At 34.5% G+C, this 18,680-nt stretch overlaps 1 long non-coding RNA gene across 1 annotated transcript; it reads left to right on the plus strand.

The window, feature by feature from the left end:
- The first annotated feature begins 5,519 nt into the window (after window positions 1-5,519).
- On the plus strand, window positions 5,520-18,221 carry LOC138987541 (uncharacterized). Its single transcript, XR_011463904.1, has 4 exons — window positions 5,520-5,647; window positions 9,511-9,583; window positions 15,921-16,064; window positions 16,820-18,221. It is a non-coding gene; the product is annotated as an uncharacterized lncRNA (long non-coding RNA).
- The last annotated feature ends 459 nt before the right edge of the window (window positions 18,222-18,680 follow it).

Consider the following 18,680-nt stretch of genomic DNA (forward strand, 5'->3'; position numbering starts at 1 on the left):
GCTTAGTTATAGGTTGTTCTAAAAGTAACAGTTTTTGTTGGGCCTAACTGCAAGCTTTCTACCAAAATAAAATTTCTTCATTGATAGAAACTATGATTATAGTTCCATAGTTTGTAGCATCATATAATATTGCCTTCTATACCCAGACCAAATTTCATAATGTTTAAAAAAATATTTTTGTTGTAAGACTCCAATTGTTTTGATGAATTTTCAAAATAATGGTAGAGCGCATAATCAAGTAAGTGATTTTTCATGTATACAAATGAGTTTCTGAAAGATTTCATTTCAGTGTTGAGGAAAATGACATGTTTTGTCATTCTACTGCCTTCTTATCTGGTTATTAAGTTAGTGACTTGGACAAATGTAAAATGTCATCTGTACTTTTGCTGAGATTTGTCATTTAAATAATTAATAGTAGAATAATCAGGAAGCAATTCAAGATTGTAAAGTTTTCACAGTGTTAACCCAGAAAACCCTTTCACTTGTGAGATCTTTTGAGTTGATTTATTGAAACAATTGTCCCCATAATTCTTGCTTGCTAAATAATGGTGATTAATTACTATTTCTTAAAACTTTAAATAAGGGAATAAGATTCATTAAACCCACTTTGAATATATCGAGAAGTAAAAAGAAGTAGTTTATTTCCCAATATAGAACTTTAGAGAAATTATTTTTCAACGTAACACAAATATAAAACAAGTAGAACCTTTTGATGTTAACTTCAAGTTGTTTGAAAATATTTTCTGAAAACAAAGAGGAATGAATTTTGAGTATCACAGAGTTAAAAAGCTAATAAGAGGAAGTTAGGATCATGCAGAAAGGTGCCTAAGCATACTACTTACTTGTTAAAATGATACAAAGGGCAAAATGAGAATCTTTAGCATTTGGAAAGCCTGAAGCTCACACTGAATGGAAAACCACTGTGTTACCTGAGGGTGGACTGACTTGAAATTGAGGAAGGCTTGTCAACAGTGCTTGACTTTCATTGAGAAACAGCATCTCCTCTGTTTCAGTTTAGACTTAGGGCACTGGTACACGTGTTTTCTAAGAAGTTGGGCCTGCTTGAGATTTAATTAGAAATGTGGAAACTTCACCAGGAATATTTAGACCAATTAATGCTCTTATTTAATATGAAAAACAATTAAAGAAAACCAACCCCATTCCTATTTGATAAGAAGAGAGACTAACTAGTGTTCCTTTGGAGTGCTTTTCCAGAAAATATTTAAAATACAGTACAAGTAATGTGAATTCTATACAAAATGTGTTTTAAGAAACATGTCCGTGTTACTATAAATTTTGTTATTATAATTATTTTTTGCTTGAGTAAATGGGATAAAAGTGCAAAGTGAAAATGAAGTCACTCAGTTCTGTTCGACTCTGCGACCCTGTGGACTGTAGCCTACCAGGTCCCTCCGTCCATTGGATTTTCCAGGTAAGAATATTGGAGTGGGTTGCCATTTCTTTCTCCAGATAAAATGCAAGTCCTGTGTAAATTATAAACCACCACTCATCTGCATTTGAAGAGAAATTTGACTTGTTTCATTGTCAAGATCACCCTAAGAGAGCAAACTATGTAAAGTCACTTCAAGCTTTGCTACAGAGCTATTTTATTATTGAAATGAGCAATTCTCAACACATTTTGGAGCAGGAATGGGGAGGTTTGGTGAATGGAGGCAGAGGAGCTAAGGGAAGGCAGGGGCTGAAGCTCCTGAATGGGGGTCCTAGGACCTGACACCAGGAATCTAAGGAGGACAGAGGGAAAGACCACAGACTGATCTTATTTCACAGTTTTGTAAGAATCACTCTGAGTTAATTTTTCTTCAAGCAGAAGGAGAATCTATGGTTTATATATGGAAGTTAAAGGGTGGAAAGAGGAAACCTGAAAAGAGAAAGCTGCCAGACTATGGACTGCTGGGACTGGGTGGTGGTGATGGTAGAGACCAAATTTTGGAAGAGACAAGTAATGCTGGTGTTATGTATGTAGCTTTAATCTCCAGAGAGTAGGGCAACTTACAAACATTCAGGACCAGAGAAAATGTGAATTATAATAGGAGGTCAGGAATGGGAAAAATACAGGATAGGATCTTAAAAAATGAATAAAGGTGGTCTGTACATTTAGCTGTGTTATTTTTGATACTCAAAGCAAATTATTATTATTATTTAAAAATTTTTATTGAAATATAGTTGATTTACAATGTGTTGATTACTGCTGTACAACAATGTGGTTCAGTTATACGTATATTTATTAATTTACAAATATTCTTTCCCATTATGGTTTATCACAGGATATTGAATGTAGTTCTCTGTGCTATCCAGTAGGACCTTGTTATTTATCCATTCTCTATATAAAGGCTTACATCAAAGCAAATTACTGTTTATCATCCATAGAGAGAAATTATGCCAGTCTCTCAGGAGAAACAATTTCCTTTCCCCATGTTCTAGAAGAATCTTATTAACAGTTTATTATTTTACATTAGGCTTTTTGTCTTTAACTTTTCTTTTAAAATGCAAGCATCCAAGGAGAATATGTGCTCTATTAAGTCACTAACACCTACAAATTATAAATAATTTTCTTGTGGCTTATGGTGGGAGGATGGACTTAATTTTGCCAAGGATAAGTCATGGAATCAGTAAAAGAATGGTTTATAATTTAGATTTCCCTTCCCCTGATTTTATTAGTTCCAATTTTATGAGTTCAAGTTTCCCTCGTTGGAAAAGAAATAGAACACATGATTACCCGTATAGAAAATTATTTAATGAAGCTGATAAATAATAACTAAATTACAATTTTAGACATTAGGGACACTGGAACATTTTCATGGTTGCTGGCTTAATCTATATCATCCATGTTGTCAATAGACGCTCACTTTTTAATAAGCAAAGACTGTGGATAATTTTTGAAAACATGCTTTGTAACTAGATTATGTTTACAATTGGCCGATTTTTTAAAGAGACGAGGTGTCCACAGATACCTTGCTTTCAGTTTGTCCTTTGGCTGATCCAGGGGTAATCAGTGTTTATTTAAGCTATGGGCTATAATACATTTGCAATGAATATCCTTTAATAGTTGTAATGAGAATTCAGTATGCAGCATTGATAGGTCACATCACTTTGTATTTTTAACTTTCTTCTTCTCTCATGTTTATTGCCTCATATTCTTGAAAGTGATACTTGTCCACTTTCCTCACATTTTATTTATTAGAGTTAGAGAAAGCAAGCTACCTCAGAAAACCTCTCTCTCTCTGTATTGGTACTGTTTAACATTCTTTTTTTCTGTTTTTTAAATAATTAATGTGCAAATAAAGAAAAAATAAATTGCATTTAAAAAGCCAAATAAACTGCCCAACTCAATAGCAAAATAAAGGGTGAGACCGAGAGATAATGAGCTCTGACAGCATCAAAACCAGATGTCAAAATATAATCCATACTCATTTTTAGCTGTAAATATTACTTTTGCAATTAATTTTTATCATGGGGGTCATGTAAGACATTTAAAAGAAGGGAAATGACAACTTTAATGAACTATGCATTTTGTATACTTTTTTTTTGCTTTCCTGGAGTGGATTTGAAATGGTTGAATATATGGCTTTTTTCTCTGGTCTCAAAGGACAAAATGCTAGTTCCTCCCCAAGATGCCATGTCATCCAAAAATCATGAAGCGTATCCGAGTGTTTCTTCTGTCTGGTCTTTGATAGGGGGCTGTTTAATGTCCCTGAGAAGTCTTGAAGATGCTCATCAGTTTGCTTCTATTTTATCTCCTGCTCAAAAATCCTTTGTTGTGGCCATCCTCCAGTTAAAGAAGGAAAGATGGGGTTTCTTGTTTTAATTGGTCAACGGGGAAATACCTGCCGTGTGACAAATCTTTTCTTTCACTCTTGAACACAGTATTTTGCTTTTTTGTGTTTCCTATGTTCACTATCTGGAAATGAGATGTTTCATCCAGGACATAGAAATAAGGATTTCTTAGTATCAATATGTTAATACATTATTTTGTATTAATTTTTCTAGCTCTCTTCTTGGGAACTGGAAAACCACAGACTCGGTCTCTCAAACATGAATAGGAAATATTGCATGTGCATGAAATGTTTCTTCCTCTCAAAATCTTTATCCAAATAACTGCAAAAATAAGAAAAAAGGAGAAATAGTACTGAGTATGTGATATGGAAAGATCTAGAAGCTTGCTATGTGAGGAGCAATAATATCATGAAATACAAATATGATAATTTGCTTCAATTAATGAAGAAGAAATGTTAGTATTTCATGTTACATACAACAGAGGGGCTGGTCTCTCTCAATGATTGTATTTCAGCATGTTACTTAGTTAGCCAAAGGAGCTATTGTCTCTATATACTCAGAATACATAACAGTTATAATAGCTACCTGTTCCTGTTATCTTTTTTTAGGCTAAAAATTTCCCACTGATATTTTCTTGTCAGTCATGGGTTCACAGAGTTGGGCAAGACTGAGTGACTAAGCACAGCACATATAATATATGACAACAGGGTTTTCCTTTTCTTATAAGTTCCAAGCATGAATTCTTACTATTTCTAATACTTTAATGTCAAGTTAAATGCAATATTTTTGTAACTAATTTAAAAGAACTCTTTATGTTTTTCTAGCAATTGCTACCTTTGGTAACTGAATAACTTGTGCTCTAACATATAGCATATACAAGTCAGGTTTTAACCTTCTAGATTTAATAAATAGATCCTCATTTATGACTGTAATATTTAACAATAATTTAAAATAGACATCATTTTTGTTCTTTATTGTTATGATTATTTTTGTAAAAGATTAGGCACCAGTGTATATATATATATGTGTGTATATATATATATATATATATATATGTTTAAAGCTTTTTAAATTGGTGTATAGTTGCTTTACAATGTTGTATTACTTTCTGCTGTACAGCAAAGTGAATCAGTTACATATACTAGGCTCCAATATATTTTTGATGACTACATATACATTAAAAATTTATCTTCATTTGTTTCTTTTCTTCTTGAAGGGTGAATTCTTTTTTAGATTTTCTTAGTATCACTTCTGAAGAAAACATACTCTTCAAACATTTTCTATGCAGATATGAATTGTAATGTTTATTCTCAATGCATTCTCGATGGAAAAAGAGAAAGTGACAGAGATAAATGTATAAGAAACAAAAAGCTACTTTCCCCCTCAGTACTGTGAAGGATTTCTGTCAAATAGTACAAACCTAAAGTTAGAATTTATTGGACAGGCGATGGAGGGCAATCCGTGGTTATGTTGGGATTTTCACGATTTTTCTATTTAAAAACTTACCACAGACTTTATGTGGCATTTATAAAGGAAAATATCATCCTCACTGTATGAAGTCATGAATACTGTTTTATAGAGTGTTTTATTCGTGGCTTGAATTTTGAGTTAATGCAGAAAAACTAAGGAAACCAACATGAAACAGTCTTATGTTTTTGCAGACTTATTTAGTTAAAATGCGGCATTTATCTGAGGTAATATTTACACAGCACAAGCAGTCAGAAGAAAATTTCTTTTCCGTAGGATCTTCATAAAAGAGTGTCCTGGGAGACAACTCGGTATAAGCACTGTTTACTTTCAGTGCTCTTCCTTCTTAACCCACTCTTCAACACTGAGTAGCACTTCGGACAAGGTCAGAAAATATTTTGCTGTCATTTTCATCCAGATTGTCGTAAATAACATATTCACAGAAGCAAGTGATGCACTCTTTAACACTTTTTTTCACGTTAATTCTGGACATGACTTTCTTTTAGGAATTTGGAAGGATGATGTTGCATACCGCCACTGAATGAATGATAGTGTATACTCTTTTAGCTGGGTCACAGATAAAAGCAAATGGTCAGCAGATGTTTGTTGTTAATGATCTTAGGATTCTTTATTTAGTGAACAATTTTAAATACATGAAATAAATATAAAAGTTTAGACTTAAGTGCAATAAGAGCCCATGCTGTATGCACCACCAAAGTTGTATGTCATGCTGTTTAGAAAACTTAAAGTTCAGAGACAGCCTAAAAAGTCAGGAAAATCATATTTGCTAGGGTATAAATGCATTTTCTAAACTGATCTCTTTTTAAAGGAGTGTAGTGAAAAAAAATCCTGGGGAAGTTTCAGGGATATAATATAGTCCTTTTGTTGTTATGCTCAAAAAAGATCTGTATCACACTACTACAACTAGTTTTGATTTTACATGGAATATCTTTATTTTATGCAATGTTCTCAAAATATTCACCAAAGCCTATCATTGAAGACAGCAAACAGCTGCTAAAAACGCAGTTCTTGTTTAAGGGCCCTTATAAGACAACATGTACCTAAAAGTAATAAAATTGTACATTTAAACCTGTAAAGACTTAAAAAAAAAATCCTAGAAAGATTTTTGCTTTACAAAAACAAAACGTTGAACCTATGGGTTAAGACATTGGTCTTATTTACATGCAGGAGATTGATTAGTTTGGAGGCATGTTATACTCTCTTAGTTTAGATATTTATAAGTTCATAAAATAGAAATGGTAGCATTGTCCTTAAGCACTTTCAAAGGATCTTAGTTGGGGGCAGAAAGGATTCAGGTATTAAGAGGGAATTGATTACAATTTAGTAACGCAGCCTACTTGGACTTGTCTAAATTTGTGAATAGTCTATAGTCTTTAAAAACAGTTTTATTATTTTTATGTGCAAAGGCAAGCAAACCAAGTAAACTAAATGTTGCCTTTTAAAAGTTACTTTAATTACCAGCCAAGAATCATTTGTAATTAGTCAAGTGTGCAAACATAACAATACATGCCCTTGCTTATGTAGCAATTATATGCATGAAAATAGAGACTTGTAAATTTGTAAAATAATGTTTTTCTTTAGAAAGAATTTTTTCCCCTTCAGAATTAACTTACAAACGTTCTTGTCCATAAATAGTGAAAAAGTAATTTCATCCAACTTCTGACTAAATTAAAATAAATTCTATTTACAGCTTTGAACTAGCAAATTGTAGAGCCAATGTATTTTCAAATAACAACTTATGTGTTGCTAGTTTGATATTTTCTTTTGAGGGCATTTTATTTCTTCATACTTCTACTTCTGTGAATCTTAGAGTGACCTCAACTTATGCAATATGAAGTCTACATATAAAAATTTCCTATTGATACCTAAGATAAATTGGAGAGAGTCTGTGTTTGAAGGGATTCTTTACTTTATGAAGATATTAATCCCAGAATTACTTTGAGTAATAAAACAGTTTTGATATCATTTAAACACACACATTTTAATGCATGCTTTTTAAGATTAGAAGTAATTTCTAAGATTATCTAAAATGGTGCTTTTCAAAGTTTAATGTCTATACACATCATCTGTGGATATTGTTAAACTGTGTAAGTACTACAGGGTGGGGCCTCAGAGTCTGCAGTTCTAACATGCTCCCAAGTGCTGCTGATCTAAGGCCCTTATTTTTAATTACAGGAATCTAAAACATCTAAGTATAGTTTTTCTTGAAATAATCTTTTTAAAAAGCTCTTTGTGTGTGTGTGTGTGTGTGTGTGTGTGTGTGTGTGAGGATACACATTGCCTGACTGTAATAGCATTTTTTTTTCTACCTGAATATTTCCTGAAAGTCTCCGAAGAAGGAAACCAACTATATTAATAACTGGATTTAAACTGAATTAGTTTTTATAGACTCATCCTACTTCTGTCTTTTAAACAAATTTGTTCTTATTGGTGAACTTGGTTAAGACCAAGATTTAACCAACTTGGTTAAATCTCCGGGTTTTAGTTTTCTCATCAGTGAAATGAAGGTGCAGAATAAAAAGCTGAGCCTTCAGTAGACAGGCAAACATATTTGCTGTGTGAATAGAAGACTTACTTGCAGCCTTATATTTTGTAATTTTATAGAACAAGGGTGGGGTGTTTTCCTTGAAAAAAAATAAAATGTAGGTCTAGATATTATTAATAAAAACTAACTAACTGTATTTGGGTTTTAAAAACATAGGTTGAGTTTGCAGACATCAAGTAAAGAGAAACCATGTGGATGGAAATGTATTAAAATTTTGTATTTTCAAGTGTCAATGCTTTCTTGGCAACTCAGTCTGCAACTGAGAAGTGGTCACACATACATTGATTTTGCCTCAGCTGACTTCTCTCAGAAAATATATGTTCTCTTGCATGGTCTGCTTGAAGGACTGGTCATTTAAAGTTCAAAGATGATCTCTAAGTCCTTTATTTCAGTCAGAATTTCCTGATTAATTTACAAAGCACAAAGGAAGTATCTTAACCAAGTAGATACCAAGCCTCTTTCCCCTTCACCATGCATTTATTCTTATATTTGACTTTCTCCTTTTCTCAGAGCATAAGATTTGTTATATGCATCAGAATTACAGACAATAGTGACTACACCAAAAAGTGGTGAACGTAATATTAAAATCAATGATACAAGCAATTTGAAATTATGCCACCCAGTATGTATGCTCATGCCAACCATAATTAAAAAGAAATTGTTCTTCCTTTCCATACCAATTCTCTACCTCTATACCTTCGACTTACGTTCATGAGAAATTTCTGAGTTATTTAACTCAAGAGTTTCTGAGGACAAATTTCTGGCCTTTTGGCTTGGATGCATTTTCAAGGTGAGTGGTAGGGGAAAGAGAAGGTTTAGGGATGGCAAAGTCATCAGTAATGGAAAACAACTCCGTGTGCTTACTTCATGCTTCTTTTTCAAACTGGCCAGAGCTGAGTCATGGTTTATAAATATGTCATTTTTAGGAGGTTTAACCTGGCAAGTAGAGAAGAGCATATGGAATGCTTTTCTTGTGTTTCAACAAATAAGAATTGGAATATCAGAGAAAACATTTTTAAAGGAAAAGTTCGCTCAGGGTAGAAATTCCTCTAGTAGGAACCCCTATCGGAGAAGGCAATGGCACCCCACTCCAGTACTCTTGCCTGGAAAATCCCATGGATGGAGGAGCCTGGTAGGCTGCAGTCCATGGGGTCACTGAGGGTTGGACATGACTGAGCGACTTCACTTTCACTTTTCACTTTCCTGCATTGGAGAAGGCAATGGCAACCCACTCCAGTGTCCTTGTCTGAAGAATCCCAGGGACGGGGGAGCCCTGGTGGGCTGCCATCTATGGGGTTGCACAGAGTTGGACATGACTGAAGTGACTTAGCAGCAGCAGCAGCAGCAGGAACCCCTATAACCATACTGTTGGTCATACTTGTATTGTTTAAAAGATACTGATATACCTGTCTTTTCTCCAGTTGTCAAATGGTCGTGTTTTGAGGCCTTTTCCAACTACCCTCCACCCTACCAAGATACTTCCCACATTCCTGGCTGACTTGGCTTCTCTTCCAGGCCCCAATTATTTAACTAATATTTTAAAAATTATCTTTGCAAATTTGAATTTGAATTTAAGTATTGGGTTGGCCAAAAGTTCATTTGAGATTTGTTCTGTACAATGTTGCACAAAAACCCAAATGAAATTTTTGGTTAACCCAGTAACAACTATCTTTATATTCCAGGAAAAAACCCCAGCATTTGAGAAGGGAGAAGATGGTCAAGAAGAAAACGTAATGTATATGGAGAGGCTTATAAGTAAGTTAGCCGGCTGTGTCCATGATAGTAAGTTTTCTTTTTGCTACCATCAATGAAAGTAGGTACTAGAAAAACTGGTAACAGAGATTTCCTTGCCAATCTCAAATGAAAGTTTTTTTTAAATGCAAAAGGCCAAGACCAGGAGAGGCTACTCCATCACTTTCTAAATCTTTGATGCCATCTTAGGAGAGGTGATCATGGACTGAAATATAAGCATCATTATATGGCTTTAAACAATTTACAGAATAATCTTAAACTTGTCCACTTACAATGGTAGTTTTAGGATATGTATAATTAGAAGTTGCCTACATGAGGTTATTTTAAAGGGTGCTTCTTCCTAAATATCTCCTCAAGGAAAAGCTGGGATCTTTAGAAACTCATTCTTATGAATTTCAGTTTTCTTTTCCAATGATTTGAATGTTCAGTGCAAATGCTCCTCAGAACATTAACACTGGCTCTCAACCCTTTCTCCAACTGTTATGGGGTCATTTAGGGACTGAAGACAGAAAACAGAGCAGAGTTCTAGTGGACGTTGAAATGAGGGAAGGAGCCTTCCTGCTTTGAGACCAGTGACATCTATTTGGAAACAGTGGTTACAGAAGCATATGCAATTCCCATGGCAATAGGAAGCATCACCACTGGGGGTGTCTGCAGATGCCTTTGTAGTTAGTAAAGGAGAAACTCCACGCAGACAAGCTCAGGTGCATCACTTTTATGGATATGATCCTGTCTCAAATGAGAAAAGATAATTAAAATGTAATTATTAGTTTGAAAATTAATTAATGCTGATAGCTCTTACTAGAAGTAACATGCTTTATATTCCCAAGATGAGCAATGCTGAGTGATTTTGGAAATAAATCATTTAAATCTCTATAGCATTTGATAGGGTTGATCACATTACTCATAATGAGAAATTTTTTCTCTTCTGATTTCTTTGATGTTATCTTGGTTCTTTCAGTTCAGTTCAGTTGCTCAGTCGTGTCCGACTCTTTGCAACCCCTTGAACTGCAGCACACCAGGTTTCCCTATCACCAACTCCTGGAGCTTGCTCAAACTCATGTCCATTGAGTCAGTGATGCCATCCAACCATCTCATTCTCTGTCGTCCCCTTCTTCTCCTGTCTTCAATCTTTCCCAGGGTCAGGGTCTTTTTTAATGAGTCGGCTCTTCACATCAGGTGGCCAGAGTATTGGAGCTTTACCTTCAGCATCAGTCCTTCCAATGAATTTTCAGGATTGGTTTCCTTTAGGACTGACTGGTTTGATCTCCTTGCAGTCCAAGGGACTTGCAAGAGTCTTCTCCAATACCACAGTTCAAAAGCATCAATTCTTTGGTGCTTAGCTTTCTTTATGGTCCAACCCTCACATCCATACGTGACTACTGGAAAAACCATAGCTTTGACTAGACAGACCTTTGTCAGCAAAGTAATGTCTCTGCTTTTTAATATGCTGTCTAGGTTGCTCATAGCTTTTCCTCCAAGGGGCAAGTGTCTTTTAATTTCATGGCTGCAGTCACCATCTGCAGTGATTTTGGAGCCTGAGAAAATAAAGTCTGTCACTGTTTTCATTGTTTCTCCATCCATTTTCCATAAAGGAATGGGACCGGATGTAATGATCTTTGTTTTTTTGGAATATTGAGTTTTAATCCAGCTTTTTCACTCTCCTCTTTCACTTTCATCAAGAGGCTCTTTAGTTTCTCTTTGCTTGGCTCTTTCCCATTGTTGTCTCCTTTTGCTGTGTCTTTTTATTGTTCCCAGAATACTGCAAATTTATCTCATTATACCCGCAACACCCATAATTCAGTTCTTACCATTCAAGATTGCAGCAACTTTTTATGGCTTCTTAAAAATGACTCCCAGTTCAACAGCTCTTCTCCCTGACTTCACTACAAAGCTCTAACTACACATTTCCAACTGTCTACTAGACATCATTATTTGCATGTTTTGTGGTTTCCTTGTGCTAAAAATTTCTCAAACCAGATTTATCACTTTCCTCCACAAAACAACTCATTATTCCTAAATTTGTAATCTTTGCCAAAAAAGTGTAATACTTTTCTCTCTTTGAGTCAGCCTGAAAAATGAGGAGTTTTGTTGGAATCCTCCATCTCTGCCTAATAAATTATCTCCTTCTTCCTTCCCATTTAAAATTTCTGAAAATTCTGCCTATCATTGCTTTGGTTCACTGTTTAATATTGCTTCTCCTTCTTATTTCAACTGCTGTTGTAAGATCTGCTTGTGTACTTGATTGTCCTGAATCAGGGGATTTAGAACCTATACAGCAAGAATTTTGACTTCCTACTTTTTAAGCCTAGAGCATGAAGTGTAGTGGCTTAAGCATAGCAGATACTCAATAGATATTTAACTGTTTTATTGTTATGAACTCCATATTATAGGAACAATAAAAATACTAAGACATAAACGTAATGCTAAAAATCGGTCACTAAAACAAGACATCAAAACATAACCAGTATTATTTTACTGGTTTAATTTTGGAAGGAGCCTTCATTAGCCAGTGTAAGTTCAAATTTACATTGGAATTTTTTTTTAATTTCTTGCCTTCCATGAGTAAATCCTGTCTCACAAGATTGACTTTAATAATTTAAATATTTCTTTGGATTTTAGACTTGAAAGCTAAGTGTATGTAGGTGGAAAAGGATGGTTCTCAGTTGAGTTGATAGGATTAAGAAGCAACTCAACTGAGTAAGCCCTTGTGGCTACGATTCACTTAAAATGCAAAGAGTAGGCAATTGTATAACTAACACTAGGGACAGAGACTCATTTTAAGTATAGAGATGGATTTAGATTACTAAATAACACCTTCCTTTTGCAGTCAGAAATAATTTCACTTTATTTCAAAACAAAAATTGAAAATGGAATTAACTTTAAAGCAGTCAGTAAAGCTACTACAGCAATCAACTATCTTTATTCTCCATCTAAATACAAATCATATGACAAAACTGGGATGGAAAAAATGTGAAAGCCTTTGGGTACTATAGTTGCCAAAGGATGAGCTTCTAAATAGTCTGTTCAGCTTTTGCATCTGACAGGAACTTACTCTCTGCCCCTGCTTTCCCCAATATTGATCATGTGGAATAAAAGAGTTTGACACCTTCAGGTCCAGCATGATCCAGTTTTGGAGTACATGCCAAATGCTTATTGGTTCTGTTTGCTTGAATTAAATATTCATTTGTTAAAACGCCCATATGTGCTGGGCATTGTTACTGGAGCTGGAGATATACTGGTGAACAGAACAAGCAAGCGCCCTAAACTTAGAAACTTAAATTCTTTGCAATGGGTGGAGGGAGGGGAAAAATAAGCAAACAAATAATACTAAATGTATATCAACATGAATATATATGTTCAAAAATATGTGATGAAAAGAAGATTGAATAGGTAAGTAAGAAGGCAGCATATCTTGATAGTGTTGTACAGAGAGTTACAATACCAGTGGTGTGGTTAAGCAGTCACTTTTGATTGGGTTGTCAAGTCCAGTCTATTTAAAAAAGTGACATTTAAGTTGAAATCTGTATGGATGAAGAGATAAAGAGTATTTGAGGCAGATGGAAGAGCTTATGCAAAGTCCTGAGATAGAGACAGAAAAAAGGCCAGAATGGTCAAAGTCTAGTGTGTGAGAAAGTGGTATGATTGAGATCAGAAACACAAGCAAATCCCTAGGGTTTTTAAGCCATGGAAAGAATTTGGATTTCCTTCCAAGGATCATGAGCAGCCATTGGGGAATTTAAGAAGCATAAAGGGGCAATCTGATTTGTATTTTAGGATAATGGCTCCAGTCTCTGTATGAAGCATAGATTGAATTGGAGCCAGAATGGAAGCAGAGGGATCAGCAAGAGGCCATTGTGAAAGTCCAGGCAGGATGTGATGGTGGTTTTGATCAATGCTAGTAATAGAGGTGAAAATAAAAGGATCCAGTGAAATTACTGAGTCAATGTGATTGCAGTTTTTCAATTTTTGCAAGTTGTTCCTTAAAAAGTTTTTTTTTTTTTAATAAATTGGCACTCCTCTATTGGTTTGAGAGAGTAATAATGCAAAGTAGAAACTGTCCACACTTCAGTTTTATATAAGTTGAAAACATGATCTTACATACATTAGTTTAAGATAACTTCCTTTCCTAGGGAGGAGCTCCATGTGTCTCAAGACCTGAAATTTATTATATACCACAAGGTCTCAGCGTTTTTCTCTATGCTATATGCTCTTTTGTTTGACATCTCTCTGTAGTGACTCTTCATGTTATTTATGCATGTGTATATATTCCCTTTCTTCTTTTATATACCTATTATTTACTTTCTTATTAAAATATAGTTGATGTACAGTATTTTGTTAGTTTCAGTTTTACTGCACAGGGATTTGACGTTGCATACATTATGAAATGATGACACTGTAGGTCTAGTAACCATCTGTCCCCATACAAAATTATCACAATATTATAGGCAGTATTCCTTATACTGTAAATTATACCTCCATAACTTATTTACTTTATAACTAGAGGTCTGAACCTCTCAATCCCCTTCACTTATTTTGTCTCTTGACTCAACTTCCCTCCATTTTGGCAAATACTTGTTTGATCTCTGTATCTATGAGTCTGTTTTCATTTTGTTTGTTTCGTTTTTTAGATTTCACATATAAGTGAAATCATATGGTATTTGCCTTTCTCTGTCTGACTACTTCATGTAGCATAATATCCTCTGGGTCTATCCACGCTAGGTCTATCCATGGCAAGATTTCATTTTTTTATGGCTGAGTAATATTCTATTGTATATATAGGCCATGTATTCTTTATCCCTTCATCCACTGTGGACATTTATGTTGCTTCTGTATCTTGGATTTTGTAAATAATGCTGTAATGAACATATGGATGCATATAAAATTTTGAATTAGTATTTTTCTTCAAAGAATGGCTAGAAGTACAATTGCTGGATTCTAATGTAGTTCTTTTTAAAATTTTTTTGAGTAACATTCATATTGTTTTCCATAGTGGCCATGCCAATTTGCATTCCCACCAATAGGGCACAAAAATTTCCCTTTACTCTGTATCCTCTTCAATATTTATTATATCTTATCTCTTTTTTTTAATGACAACCATTTTGACAGATTTACACCTGTCAGGTGATGTCTCATGGTTTGATTTACATTTCTCTGATAATTAGATCCTCTGTTTTTCAGCTGGGTTGTTTGATGTTGAGTTGTTTGAGTTCTTTGTATATTTTGGGTATTAACCCCTCATCAGATACATTGCTTGCCAATATCTTCTCCCATTCAGTAGGCTGCCTTTTCATTTTGTTGATAGTTTCCTTTGCTGTGCAGAAGGTTTTATAGTGTGATGTAGTCCCATTTACTCAATTTTGCTTTTATTTCCATTGCCTTAGAGACAGATCCCAAAATATATTGCTAAGACTGATGTCAAAGAGCATACTGCCTGAGTTTTCTTCTAGGTGTTTTATGGTTTAGGGTCTTATATTTAGGTCTTTAATCTATTTTGTGTTTATTTTTGTACATGGTATGAGGAAGTAGCCCAGTTTGAGTTTTTTGCATGTAGCTATTTAGTTTTTTTCAACACCACTTATGAAGAGGTTTCCTATTCCCCATTTTATATTATTATCTTTTTTGTTGAAGATTAATTGACCATTTAATTATAGATTTATTTCTGGGCTCTCTATTCTAGTCCATTGATCAATGTGTCTGTCTTTTTGTCAGTACCCTACTGTTTTTATTACCATAACTTTGTAGTATCATTTGAAATCAGGGAACTAGATGCTTCCAGCTTTGTTCTTTCTCAAGATTGTTTTGGCTATTTGAGATATTTTGTGTTTCTCTACAAATTTTAGAATTACTTGTTATAGTTTTATGAAAAATACCTATGATATTTTGATCAGAATTCCACTGAATCTGTAGCTTATCTTGGGTAGCATTGTCATTTTAACAATATTAATTCTTTCAATTTATGAGCATGGTATATCTTTCCATTTGTGTCACCTTCAATTTCTTTAACCATCATCTTGTAGTTTTCTGAGCACAAGCCTTTTACCTCTTTGATTTATTCCTTGTTATTTTTTTCTTTTTGATGTAATTGTAAAAGGGATTATTTTCTTAATTTTTCTAATAGTTCCTAGTTAGTGTATAGAAGTGCAACACATGTCTATATATTAATCTGTTATCCTGAAACTTCACTGAATTCATTTACTAGTTCTCATGTCTTTTTCTATAGTGTCTTTAGGATTTTCTCTATATTGTCTCATGTCACCTGCAGACAGTGACAGTTTTACTTCTCCAATTTGGATTTCTTTTATTTATTTTTTCTTTTCTGACTGCTCTGTGTGTCTAGGACTTCCAACGTTATCTTGAATAAAAGTGGAGAGAGACAGCATCCTCCTCTTGTTTCTCATTTTAGAGGAAATGCTTTCAGCTTTTCACTGTTGACTATGATGTTGGCTGCAAGTTTGCCACATATGACCTTTATTATGTTGAGGTATGTTCCTTCTGTACCCACTTTGTTGACAGTCTTTTTAAAAAAGTATCATAAATGTGTGTCGAATTTTGTCAAAAAGTTATTCTGCATTTGTTGAGATGGTCATTTGATTTTTATTCTTCAGTTCGCTGATACAGTGTATCACATTGTCTGTTTTGTGGATATTACACCATCTGCACATTCCTGGGATAAATCCCACTTGATAATGGTTTATGATTCTTTTAGTGTGTTGAATTCAGTTTGCTAATATTTTGTTGAGAATTTTTGCATCTATGTTCATCATTAATGTTGCCTTGTAATTTTCTTTTTTGTATGTGATATTTTTGTCTGGTTTTAGTATCAGGGTAATGTCTCTGATAAGAATGAGTTTGGAAGCATTCCTTCTTCAATTATTGGGAATAGTTTGAGAAGAATAGATGTTAATTCTTCTTTAAATATTTTGTAGAATTCACCTGTGAAGACATCTAGTCCTGGGCTTTTGTTTTTTGAGGGTTTTTTTGGATTACCGAATTGATTTTATTACTGGTAATCAGTCTGTTTACATTTTCTATTTCTTCCTGGTTCAGTCTTGAGAGATTGTACATTTTAAGGAATTTATACATGTCTTCTAGGCTATTCATTTTATTGGTGTATTATTGTTCACAGTAATCTCTTATGATTGTATTTTTGTGGTATCAATTATAACTTCTTTTTCATTTCTAATTTTATTGATTTGATCCCTTTATCTTTTTTCTCCTTGATGAGTCTGGCTAAAGATCTGTCTTTAGCGAGACTATGCAGAGTACATCATGAGAAATGCTGGGCTGCGGGAAGCACAAGCTGGAATCAAGATTGCCGGGAGAAATATCAATAACCTCAGATATGCAGATGACACCAACCCTTATGGCAGAAAGTGAAGAAGAACTAAAGAGCCTCTTGATGAAAGTGAAAAAGGAGAGTGAAAAAGTTGGCTTAAAGCTCAACATTCAGAAAACGAAGATCATGGCATCTGCCTATCACTTCATGGCAAATAGATGGGGAAACAGTGGCTGACTTTATTTTTTTGGGGCTCCAAAATCACTGCAGATGGTCATTGCAGCCATGAAATTAAAAGACGCTTGCTACTTGGAAGGAAAGTTATGACCAACCTAGATAGTGTATTAAAAAACAGAGACATTACTTTGTCAAAGAAGGTCCGTCTAGTCAAGGCTATGGTTTTTCCAGTGGTCATGTATGGATGTGAGAGTTGGACTATAAAGAAAACTGAGCACCGAAGAATTGATACTTTTGAACTGTGGTGTTGAAGACTCTTGAGAGTCACTTGGACTGCAAGGAGATCCAACCAGTCCATCCTAAAGGAGATCAGTCCTGGGTGCTCATTGGACTGATGTTGAAGCTGAAACTCCAATACTTTGACCACCTCATGCGAAGAGCCGACTCACTGGAAAAGACTCTGATGCTGGGAAAGATTTAGGGCAGGAGGAGAAGGGGATGACAGATGATGAGATGGCTGGATGGCATCACTGACTCAATGGACATGAGTTAGGGTGAACTCCGGGAGTTGGTGATCGACAGGGAAGCCTGGCATGCTGCGGTTCATGGGGTTGCAAAGAGTAGGACATGACTGAGCGACTGAACTGAACTGAAAGATCTGTCAATTTTGTTTATCTTTTCAAAGAACTGAATGCTAGTTTTATTGATTTTTCTATTGTATTTTTAGTATTTATTTTATTTATTTCCATTCTAATCGATATTATTTTTCACCCTGCTAACTTTTTTTATTGTTTCCTTTTTCTAGTTCCTTTAGGTTTAAGTTCAAATTGTTAGAGATTGTTTGCTTCTTGAGGTAGTTTTGTATCACTCTACACTTTCCTCTTTGAACTGCTTTTGCTGCATTTCATAGATTTTGGATTGTTGTGTTTCAATTTTTGTCTCCAGGTATTTTTTTTTTTTCATTTCCTCTTTGATTTCATCAGTGACCCATGGGATGCTTAGATTTCATGTGTTTGTGTATTTTTTTTTTTTTTTCTTAAAGCTGATTGCTATGCTGATGCTGTTGTGGTTAACAATGATGTTTTTATATGTTTTCAGTCTTCTTAAATTTATTGAGACTTGTTTTGTGGTCTAGCTTGTGATCTATTCTGGAGAGTTTTCCATGTACATTTGAAAAGAATGTGTATTCTGCTATTTTTGGATAAAATATTCTTTATATATTTAATAACTCTATTGGTCCAATTTGTCATTTAAAGTTAGTGGTTTTTTTTTTTTTTTTACTGATTTGCTTTCTGGATGATCTGTCCATTGATGTAAAGGGAGTGTTAAAGTCCACTTCCTGATGTTCAAGCTGGTTTTAGAAAAGTCAGAGGAACCAGAGATGAAATTGCCAACATCCGCTGGATCATTGAAAAAGCAAGAGAGTTCCAGAAAAACATCTATTTCTGCTTTATTGACTATACCAAACCCTTTGACTGTGTGGATCACAATAAACTGTGGGAAATTCTGTCTGAAAGAGATAGGAATACCAGACTACCTGACCTGCCTCTTAAGAAATCTGTATGCAGGTCAGGAAGCAACAGTTAGAACTGGACATGGAACAACAGACTGGTTCCAAATAGGAAAAGGAGTACGTCAAGGCTG

Source organism: Bos mutus, chromosome 1 (genome assembly GCF_027580195.1).
Source record: "Bos mutus isolate GX-2022 chromosome 1, NWIPB_WYAK_1.1, whole genome shotgun sequence".
In the NCBI taxonomy this organism is placed as follows: Eukaryota; Metazoa; Chordata; class Mammalia; order Artiodactyla; family Bovidae; genus Bos; species Bos mutus.